The sequence below is a fragment of the Argiope bruennichi genome, chromosome 3 (assembly GCF_947563725.1).
Source record: "Argiope bruennichi chromosome 3, qqArgBrue1.1, whole genome shotgun sequence".
Taxonomy (NCBI): Eukaryota; Metazoa; Arthropoda; class Arachnida; order Araneae; family Araneidae; genus Argiope; species Argiope bruennichi.
The window spans coordinates 81,793,420-81,803,699 of NC_079153.1; the positions used below are offsets into that span (position 1 = coordinate 81,793,420).

Sequence of the window (10,280 nt, forward strand, 5' to 3'; positions counted from 1 at the left end):
AATTTTGTGGTGTTTCTCCCGTATTGGCAACAAAAATATAGATTTTTACTTATTTAATTTATTCTTCTAAATTACCAAACTGAAATCAAATACTTAAGGTATCCGAACACATTCGGAGCACTTTTTTAGAAAAGCATGGTGTATACATACTATAAACATATTTCTATATTTAAGACTATTCAAGATTAGTAATAGAATGTCAATATTGAAATAAACATTAAAACTTTTTGAAAATTGTCATTTAATAGCAAACATTTAAGCAAATTCTTAAAAAACATCAAAGTGGCTACACCAAAAATTTTTACTCCCATCCGCACAAAACTTATGCCAAAATAAACTACACACTTTTCTCTAAGTAATCAACTAGAAGTGTATGGTTATAATAATAAATAAAAATTTTATAGCCAGTCGAAGATTTATCATGAAATTTTTAGTAAATTTTTGACGTTATTATTCAAATAATAGGCTGTACATTTAAAAAAAATATTCATTCAATCTAAACTCTTTTAGTTCACTCCCTAGAAAATAGTATAAAGACAAAGTCCACTAAATTTCATAGTAATATGTTAATTGTATTTTGAGTTATTTGATTTGAAGTGAGCAAAAAATAAGTAAAGTATCAATTTTGAGAAAATGCATTTAAAGTATACAGTCACATGTTTTAATAATAAATTATGTGTGTATATACTTAAAATTCACCACATTTATATGGTATATCTTCTTCCTCCTCATCTTTTAATAAATTTCTCTTTTTAATCATTTTATTTTTTTCTGGCAATTTTTGCAGTTGGCAGTGAATACCACCTAGATTCATTTATTCTGCCTTTGTCGAGTTCAGCAAATGTTCTAACTGCATTTGCACTAGGATACACTCAGATAACCTTAAGAATATTCAGTAATCTCATTAAACCTTCGTTAAAATGTATTACAGACATAAATGCCCTTAATCTGAGGATTTGGAGCTCAACAGACATCTTTAGGTACAAATTTCAATAAAACACCGTTGAAACTCTCATTTGGCATTTTGCGTTTTACTGTACAAAAACTGTTCCGTATTTAAAACTAAATTTGTGTTTATACAAATTTTTAATATGTTTTTGGCCCTTTAAATTGGTGCTTCCGGTTATTTAAATGCCCACTTCCGGTTTACAGATCATTACGAAAATATGAATATTTTAATTTCTAATTAATCTAGAGACAAAAATAAACCTCTTTTGGGTAGCCCAAAGACAGGTCTATTTAATAAAAGAATTTTTTTAAATGCCATTTTTAGCGAAAATCGACCTTTTCAACATGTTCGGTTACCTTAAGTCAGAAAATATAAGAACAGCAATTGCAATATTTTGGGCAATATACTCTTACAAGAGATAAAATAAAAGACTAATCTTCAAAAATTGAATTTCAACAATTTTTTCTCTTTTATGTATCCCTTTACGAGCAGAAGTATAAGGGAAATCTGAATTAATTCTCCATGCTAATGTCAAAAAGCAACTTATCAGAATGATTTTCTTTTCCTAATTAAACGAAGTACAATATTTTCTATAATGATTCATTGCTGTTGCGATTAAGTTGCTTTTGAAAATTTACAGTGTAAATATATAGTATTCATATTAAAAGAACACTAGACTACTTTCTAAAAAATTCTAGTACGCACATTTTTATTCATTGTACACATTTCAAGAATTTTTATCTTTGAATTACGTATCTATCATGATAAAAGTGCCACCAAGAAGAATTCTATAAAAGTTGAGTATAGGTAACATTACAATTCGATCAAATCAAATTAAATTTGTCATTTCAATAAAACAATCTCTGAAAAATTTTGCCATGTTTTTGAAATTGAATAATTAAAGAGAATATTTTCTTCACAAATTTTTAATTTGAAATTAAAACTAATCCAAATCTTCTCACCATTGTTACACTTTATTCGTTTTAAATCAACAACAAAAGTTCCATTTTTTAAAAAGGTTTTCTTTTCTCACTTCTCTCCACATTCTGCATTTCTATAATTGTAAAATAAGATAATTTCTTCAAAATAAAATATATGAACGGTTTTATATTCCGGGGAAAAAAATCCATCAAAACAAAATAATCTGCCAAAGACTCTTTATGAAATCCATAGAAAAATATATGTCTTTCAGGCAATTCATACAGATTTCCTGCATGTTAGTACACGTGACTGCAAACTCTATTTTAAAATCACAAAAATCAGCGAGAATATTTTATTCTCTGCAAGGATTGTTCAATTACAAAGTTTCAATGAAATTTCGATGAAAAACAACTGCATTTGCTAATAACAGAATTCTAACTAATTTTAGCAGAGCTCTGAAACTCCTAGTACCATACCAACATATATAAATTAACTGTCATTTCTTATTCATTGTTTAGTTCCAAAAAGTAATTTTTTTCTTTCAAAAATTCAACAAATTGGAAATCAACTGAAATCGGGCACCTGACAACATTTTTGTTCATTGAATACAATCTAACATGTCACATTCGATTAAGCCCAACCATTCCAAAAAACATTTATTTCTCAAAAACTTTGCCACTCTCTCCGAATCGAATGATATAACTGCATATTTTCTTTGTAAATTCTCAACTTGAAACTAACACTAATCAAAAACTTCTCACAAAGTGTCACGCCTTATTCGTTCCACATCACCAAGAGAAGCGCACATTTTTTTTTATTTATTTACTTACTTTCCCTTCTCTGCATTCGACACTTCCCTAATCCTAAATCGAGACAAACTCTTCAGGACAACAAAGGAAGAGAAAAAAATTGGACACTTTTCTGTCCGAAAAGACGATGGATAGAAAAAAAAGAAGGCCCTCGACATTTCGCTTTATTAATCTTTTATTAGAATGTTCTCCTGTGCATATCCCAGAGAGACTTTTCCAGTACCAAAACAATAAAGAATCAACTAAAAAAGCAACAAATTCCGGAGGATTCCCCCCATGCAAATGTCTCTGATTGCAACTTGACACCTCAAAGAGAGTGAGATTCTATTAAGTTTGAGTGAAGCGACCTTTCCAGATTTTTTTTTATCTCTCTGCCTTCTTCCCGTTTTTTATTTTTTGTCTTGCTGCCTTGCCGGAGGCCATATAAATCCGATCAGACAGTCGTAATGCACTTGGGCAACGTGAGATTTCTTTAACGAAGGAGGCATTCTCATTTCTCAATTAAATGCAAGTCTTTTACGTTTCCGTGTCAAAAGGTGTTTCGCCAAGTTGCAGGGGAGGCTGCTTCCCGTTCTGCCCAAAACAAAGGGGAATTAGAATCGACAGTCTGTCAGCTCTTATTTCTGTGAAATTATTCCCAGTGTTAAGTAAAGAGAAGGAGGGAGGAATTCGTGCCGATTAGGTATTCAAATCGGGTGCTGCCTGCAGAAGGTGCCGGGTGGGGATGGTGTCCGGCTGGGTGAGGAAAAAAAATCACGAGAAAGGTATGAGAGATTTAAAGCTACGCCTTGTCGTCACTCATTTAGGGAAATCTCCACAAAGGCAGAATTTTCTAGAGGAATAATTATAAATAATCATTAATATGCCTGAGATAAGAAATGCCGGATTTTTTTTTTTTCAACAAGTCATTCTATTATGCTGAAGAAGAAAATAATAATGGCATTAAATGTCAGGGCCATTTTTAAAATGTCAAATTGGAATGTTTGTAACGTTTGTGACTTATGTGCGGATGAATATTGCTTTTTATTTATTTATTTTTTTATCCCAGTGCAGTAGTTAATATGTGTCAAAACAATTTCGTGTCAATTGACTTGAAAAGGGAGATTAGAATTTTAATCTATAGAGTTTCTTATACTGGTTTCAATCCAATAAATAAACAAGCGCCATTTTGGAGTGATGTGTATCTAAAGTCCACTTGAATATAGACAAACAAACAAAATAATAATACGATTATTATTAATTTAACTTATTTAATAATTTATGATATATTTATAAAACTTATCAAATAAACTTCATTAATAAACACACTTAAAATGTTCCAGACTATTTACAAATATCTATCATACGATAAAATTCTATTCAAATAAATTAATCGCATAGTTATTCAGTTTATTAGTATTGCTTAGTAAAATATTGCCGCGAGTATATTAAATTAATTAATTCGATACTGCAAACAGGCAATAAATATAAAAAAAAATATTGTGTATTTGAAAGATACATTTTGTGAAATGAACTATTTCTCTATTTACGGTTTTGCTGGGATTTTCTACAAAACTTCTCTGGGAAAATACTATTTTGCATAGAGTAAAGTTATTTGATATAAACAATATATGCTTTAACTATATATAAAATTATGTAGACAGCTGCAATAAGTCTCTATTCTGAAAATTAATGCACGCACAATTCTTTTTTCATTATTCTTATTTAAGCCTGAGAAATATTACTGGATTTGGAAAGGGTATAAAACATTTATGGTCTGGCTATTATCCAGCTACTTGCACAGTAAAACGTAAAACATTAAAAACTCATAATTCTTTGTGTGGTTTTGTAGATATGGATAGTATTTCCAGCTACTTCCGTGGCGCCGTGGCTTAGTTGGTTAAAGCGCCTGTCTAGTAAACAGGAGATCGTGAGTTCGAATCTCGCCGGTGCCTGAGGGAATGTTACTTTTGTTTAGTTTGCATTCATGAATAATAGCTTTTTTCTTAATTCAAGGAATACTCCCCATCTTCCCTCCACAGATTTATGGGGAAAAGACTGAGATGTGGTTTGACTTCCCTTCCAAAGGTATGAATTTTCCAGAATATATCTGAATAAGATCAGCGGTTGCTTTCCTGCTGTATTATTTTAGGCTATACAGCTTATTTCAGTATCATTGAAAGTGGTTAAATAATTATAAATATTAAGTTTAATTATAAAGAATTGAAAATCTGAATGCAGAAAAAAAAAAAAAAAACTACTTGGTTGTAAAAATGTTATTTTTAAATTATTCGAAATTCAGTGTGTTCTCATATATTAAGGCTTCATACAATTTATATCCATGACGATGTTCGAAACTTTTTTCGTTTGCCTAAACAAAGAGGATGTTGGAATAGTAATGAGGAAAAAATTATAAGATTTTCTCTGTCTTTACTTGATCTAACATATCCTTCAAAGACTGAGTCATGGACTCTCGATGCCGGGCAATTGTTATATCTTTTGCAGATTAAAAACATTTTGGAAAACTTAGATAACACTTGAGATAAAACCTTTCATTGTTTTAATGTATAAAAATAGATTATCTGCCTAAAAGCTCCTTACGAAAAATTGAATATATACCCTTTTCTCTCTGCAGTTTAATTAATAACTCGAATTCATTTATTTCATTAATTCTAATGAATTATTATATTCAAAATTTCATTTCTTTTTTTTACATACTGCTATAAAATATTAAATATATATTTTTTTCACATTAATGCTAAAAATGTTCGATAGAGTTTTTAGAATTCTGTCACATAGACATTTTCCTATTTGTCGAAATTTAGAGGAAATTGTTTTGCAGGAAACTAAAAGAACGAAAGCTATCCTCAGTACTTTTGAAAATGCTCAAGAAATTCAAAAACATTTTATCACAAAACTAGTAATTAGACTCAGTTTTCAAAAAACACATAGAAATTATCTAAGCTTATTCTCAGTTAATTTTATTACATACTAGCCGCATTTGGCGACCAGCCGGTTCGCCAATCTTAATGTTCATTAAAATTTTAATAATTAAATATTTTATGCAATTCCTACTTTAATAGCTTCTTCATCAAAATATTTTAAAACTTCAAACTGTGATAGCCATATAATTCACTCATAATATTATAAAGACCTTCGGTCAAAACGAAATTTGTATCTCTCTAATTTTCTGTTAGCTCCCGTGGAATTGATGCTTTAAATTAAAATGGAAAGGATTAATCTGCAATTAATATAATAATATTTTTTACTGAAACAAAGAATTTTTTTATAATATGATTACTGAAAACAGAGTCACTGAGCGTTTAAACTTTATGGGCACTAAAGAATATATATCTTAATTTATGTAATATCTCAAGAATTTGTCAACAAAATTTTCTCAGATTCATCATGAGCAGATCGATTCATTAACAATGTTTAATTTTAAATGCCTCAAACACTAAGAAAATAAAATGAACCGTTTAAAATAATCGGTCGAAAAAAAGTTAAAAAAAAAAAAACTACTTAAAAAACGATGTACTTAAAACTATAAGCATATACAAAAAATATATATATAACTAACATAAATACAATTTAATTACAAAAGTATGCAACTAACCTAAAAATAATTTAAATCATCCGTTAATAATGGTTGTCATGTCAACAATCAGATCACAATGCGCATGCGTGAATTTCCACGCCAATTACGGTAACGCGAATGCGTGAATTTTTCTACGCCAGGTGGTGTAACGCTACGCAGATTAGAAATTTTTAATTTCCTTTATTCTGTTTTATTTTAATTCAAAAGTACTTCAGAATGAATCTGAAAGATCGATTAATTAATAATGTTCGATTTTAAATGCATCAAACCATAAGAAAATAAGCAGAATTTTTGAAATAATCAGCCGAAAAATGTTAATCCTAGCCTCATTAGTGTGGGAAAAAAACAACAAAAAAAATGAAGCCTTACCCATTTGGAAAAAGAAAAGATTTTTTTGACGGAAAGTTAACTTTTAATTAATAATTAAAAATTCAAAAAAAGGGACCGCAGGTGCACTTTTCCGACCTCCAAGGTATACATGTACCAAATTTGGTAGCTGTAGGTCAAACGGTCTGGCCTGTAGAGCGCCAACACACACACATTAAGCTATATATATATATATATATATATATATATATATATATATATATATATATATATATAGTAAAAAAAATTAATAAAAAAAGGTTCTTTTCAGAATTTGGTTTTTTTTAAATAATACTACAGATCAGAAAACTTAGCTTAGCAAAGAATTTCACTATTCCAGCGTTTATGAAACTGTGCATCCTGCTTACGTTTAAGATATAAGCATTAAATGCGGACAAACAATTTGAATTCGATTTCAAAATATTTACTTCAGCCTTTGGTTTGGAAATGAATTCGAAAGAATTGAATAAAACCGAATCCGGATAAATTTCTGATATCCAGCTTGAAAAATAATCCCATCTATGAAAATCTATTCAAAATTTGATAATTAACTATTTGTTATTTAATTCCTTACTTGATATTGGTTAAAGTTTCATTTCTTTTTAAAGACCAAATTTGCAGTTGCAAAAAGAATAGAACAAAATTTTTTTTTTCAATCATCTCCAAAAAGAGGATAAAACGCTTGAAAATAATATAGAATGAATGCCTAAAACACAATCTGAAAAATTCTCTGAGCACCAATATTTTTAGACCTTTGCAATTATCTTACAGTAATTAATACGGCCATGACAGCCGCATTGAGCTATAAGGCCCTTAGACAGTGTAACTCTTAAGGTGCCTTTTCTATTCTAAACTTTCAAAACTAAATATTTTTTATCGATCATACTTTAATCTCTATATAAGAAATTTTAAGCAGTGAGTTTTGAACAATTGGGACAGCAGAGACTTTAACTGATGATTATTTTCTAAAGAGTAGGTTTCAATATGTAGCAAGTTAAAAATTTATAACATTATTAAACTAAATAATGTAGATATACTAATAGATAGATATATAATGATATAATAGGTAGATATAATAGATATAGGTAGGTAGATATAATAGGAAAGGTAGATATAATAATGTAGATAAACTAAATAATATACATACATTGAATATACATACATAAAAAAAATTTATTCAAAGAAGATAAAATTTTTCTTATTATAGCTTAATAAGCTTATAGTCTAAATAATTTTCAATAAAATGATCGGATATTTTTTCAAACTTATAAAGCATTACGTTTTTTAATGATAAAAATAAACGTAACATAAAACTTGCAAATAATAATGATTAAGGAATATTGCTTGAATAACGTTTCAAAATTAATGAAAAAAAAACTTGATTTAAATTTGAGTGCATTCGATTGTACGACTCTTTCATAATTAAATGAAAATACAATGATGAATAGTTTAAAATTTCGTAAGAAATTATTGAGGACTTGGATCCCCTAAAGCTGTTGACGCTGTACAGTTGGCTTCTTTTGCCAATTTAATAATGCAGCCCTAAACATCAAGTTTGTAGTAAATGTTTCCCATGTACTTCCATTGCAGTTTTGTTTTTCTTATAAAATGTTTGCAATTTTTTTAATGCCAGTGCTGATTGAAAAAAATCAATAATTCGAATTTATTTTATTTTTTTCAAATCAGGCTTTCAGATATTCCCATGTACATCACCCATGGGAATATCTCAATATCATTCCCATGGATATTTCAGTATAAATGTAAGTTATCATCTTAATAGTCGTCTGTATTTCCTAAACTATTATTTTTTTTAATTTTATGAAATATTTCACTTTGGGAAAATGAATACTCTTATTGGAAAGTAAAAATTGGGTCTTATGTAATAATTTAGAAAATACAAATTGTCTTATGAATTTCCATGAACCATATTGATTTCCAAAAGGTATACTTCCTGTTGTCTTTTTATCTCATTATTCAAAGAATATATTTATACTAAATAAATTTACTAAGGTTTGGATCTCAATATTATGATTTTGACAGATGTAATAAATAACTTCAGATCCTATTCATTTCCATTGCTATAATCCTCAGCGCAACCGAATATTATTATGAAATATGTAGGCATTAAAGTGTGCCCTATCTTCAGACACTGATTAGTTCGGACACATCATACGAGAGCAATGTGGGCAAGTACCATAAGCCTTTTTACAGCCAGGTCACAATATCCCTTTATCTGTTTCCCATCACCCTATGTCCAGTCGTAAAACCTTCATTCGGGTCAGCCAGCCTTTCTAATTCAATCTGAAGCATCCTCCCATTCCTTCTCTTTTAATGAAGCGGCGAGCCCGCGTCACAGAAACCTATGCCTCCCCAAAGGTACGGAAGGGGTATGAGCCGCTGATTTCCCCACCGAAGTGCCCCCGGGGAGCAATAGGACCCCAGTCTGTGCGCGTCTATAACATTATCTCATCAAGAGAAATGAAAGGCTCATAACTGTATTTCATCTTGTCACTTCGCTCTCTCACTCCTTTCCGGTCCGACCCGAAGAAACAAACCACCACCATTCTTAAAAGAGGGGTATAAATTTGCATATGGCCGCCTTTTATACTCTTCTTTCCATTCCGAGGGCCACAATTCATGCTTTCCCACCCGCGCTCTCAGCGTCTTCAAGCCTTTGGGCCTTCTACTCTCCTAACGACTCGCGAATTTGTGCAAATGAGGCAAACTTCATCTGGCCTCGGCTAAAATGACGAATGTCTGACCTGAGAGGATGTCTTTTCCCCCTTCCACGACGACGACCGCAAGATATTATGGGGCGTCCCCTCCCCCTGTGCGCCCTCCTCCCATTCCAGGGGCGGTTGAATATACATGACAAATGTTAAGTAACGGTAGCGCTCTTTTCCGGGAGGCCATACGTCGTTTTGATGCGATAAAATAAGTCATACCGCCCGGGGGCCTCGCCACCACGTGTCCGAACGCTCAGGAAGAGAGTGACGTGAGTGCAGGGAAGAGAACTTTACGGGCGGTGGAAAACTCGCGAAGACTCGTTGAGAAAGGCCGAAGGACATGACATCAGAATAAGAGCTTTATTTAAATTTGATGGAAATCTTTCATAAACTGGTTTAATTTTAATAGAGAATACATTTACTTTTCCTTACAGATTTTAAGACTTTATATCCGCTCATTTTATTTTAAAATTCTTATTTTGTTTAATCAAAAGTTAATACAGAGGCTTTCTTATTCAAACTTTTTTTTTTCTTCTGTAAGTCCGGCAGTTTAAATTCTTTATTAATGTCTAAGTTACTAGTGTTACATTTACAGTCTTTATACAAAATCATAGCATTCAGACGTAATTGAGCACAGAAACCTTCTAAATAAAAATAAACTTTAATTTGCTAAATATCCAAATAGAAAAATAATTATCTAACATCATATCCTTTTAAATTAATACTTTTATTTTCATTCAATACTTCACATTTTCTTTGTCGAAATTTAAAAAAAAATAATAGTTCATTTTATTTTTTAAAAAGTCTGATTCATCATGAAATGTATCCATATAATAACATTTCGTCTGTTTTTTTATTTGTATAATAATAAACAATTAAAAATGAACTAAAATAATGTCTTGAGTGAATTTCATTGATTGCAATAATCCCTT

At 30.4% G+C, this 10,280-nt stretch overlaps 1 non-coding gene across 1 annotated transcript; it reads left to right on the forward strand.

The window, feature by feature from the left end:
• Window positions 1-4,539: 4,539 nt before the first annotated feature.
• On the forward strand, window positions 4,540-4,613 carry Trnat-agu (transfer RNA threonine (anticodon AGU)). Its single transcript has one exon. It is a non-coding gene; the product is annotated as a tRNA-Thr (tRNA).
• The last annotated feature ends 5,667 nt before the right edge of the window (window positions 4,614-10,280 follow it).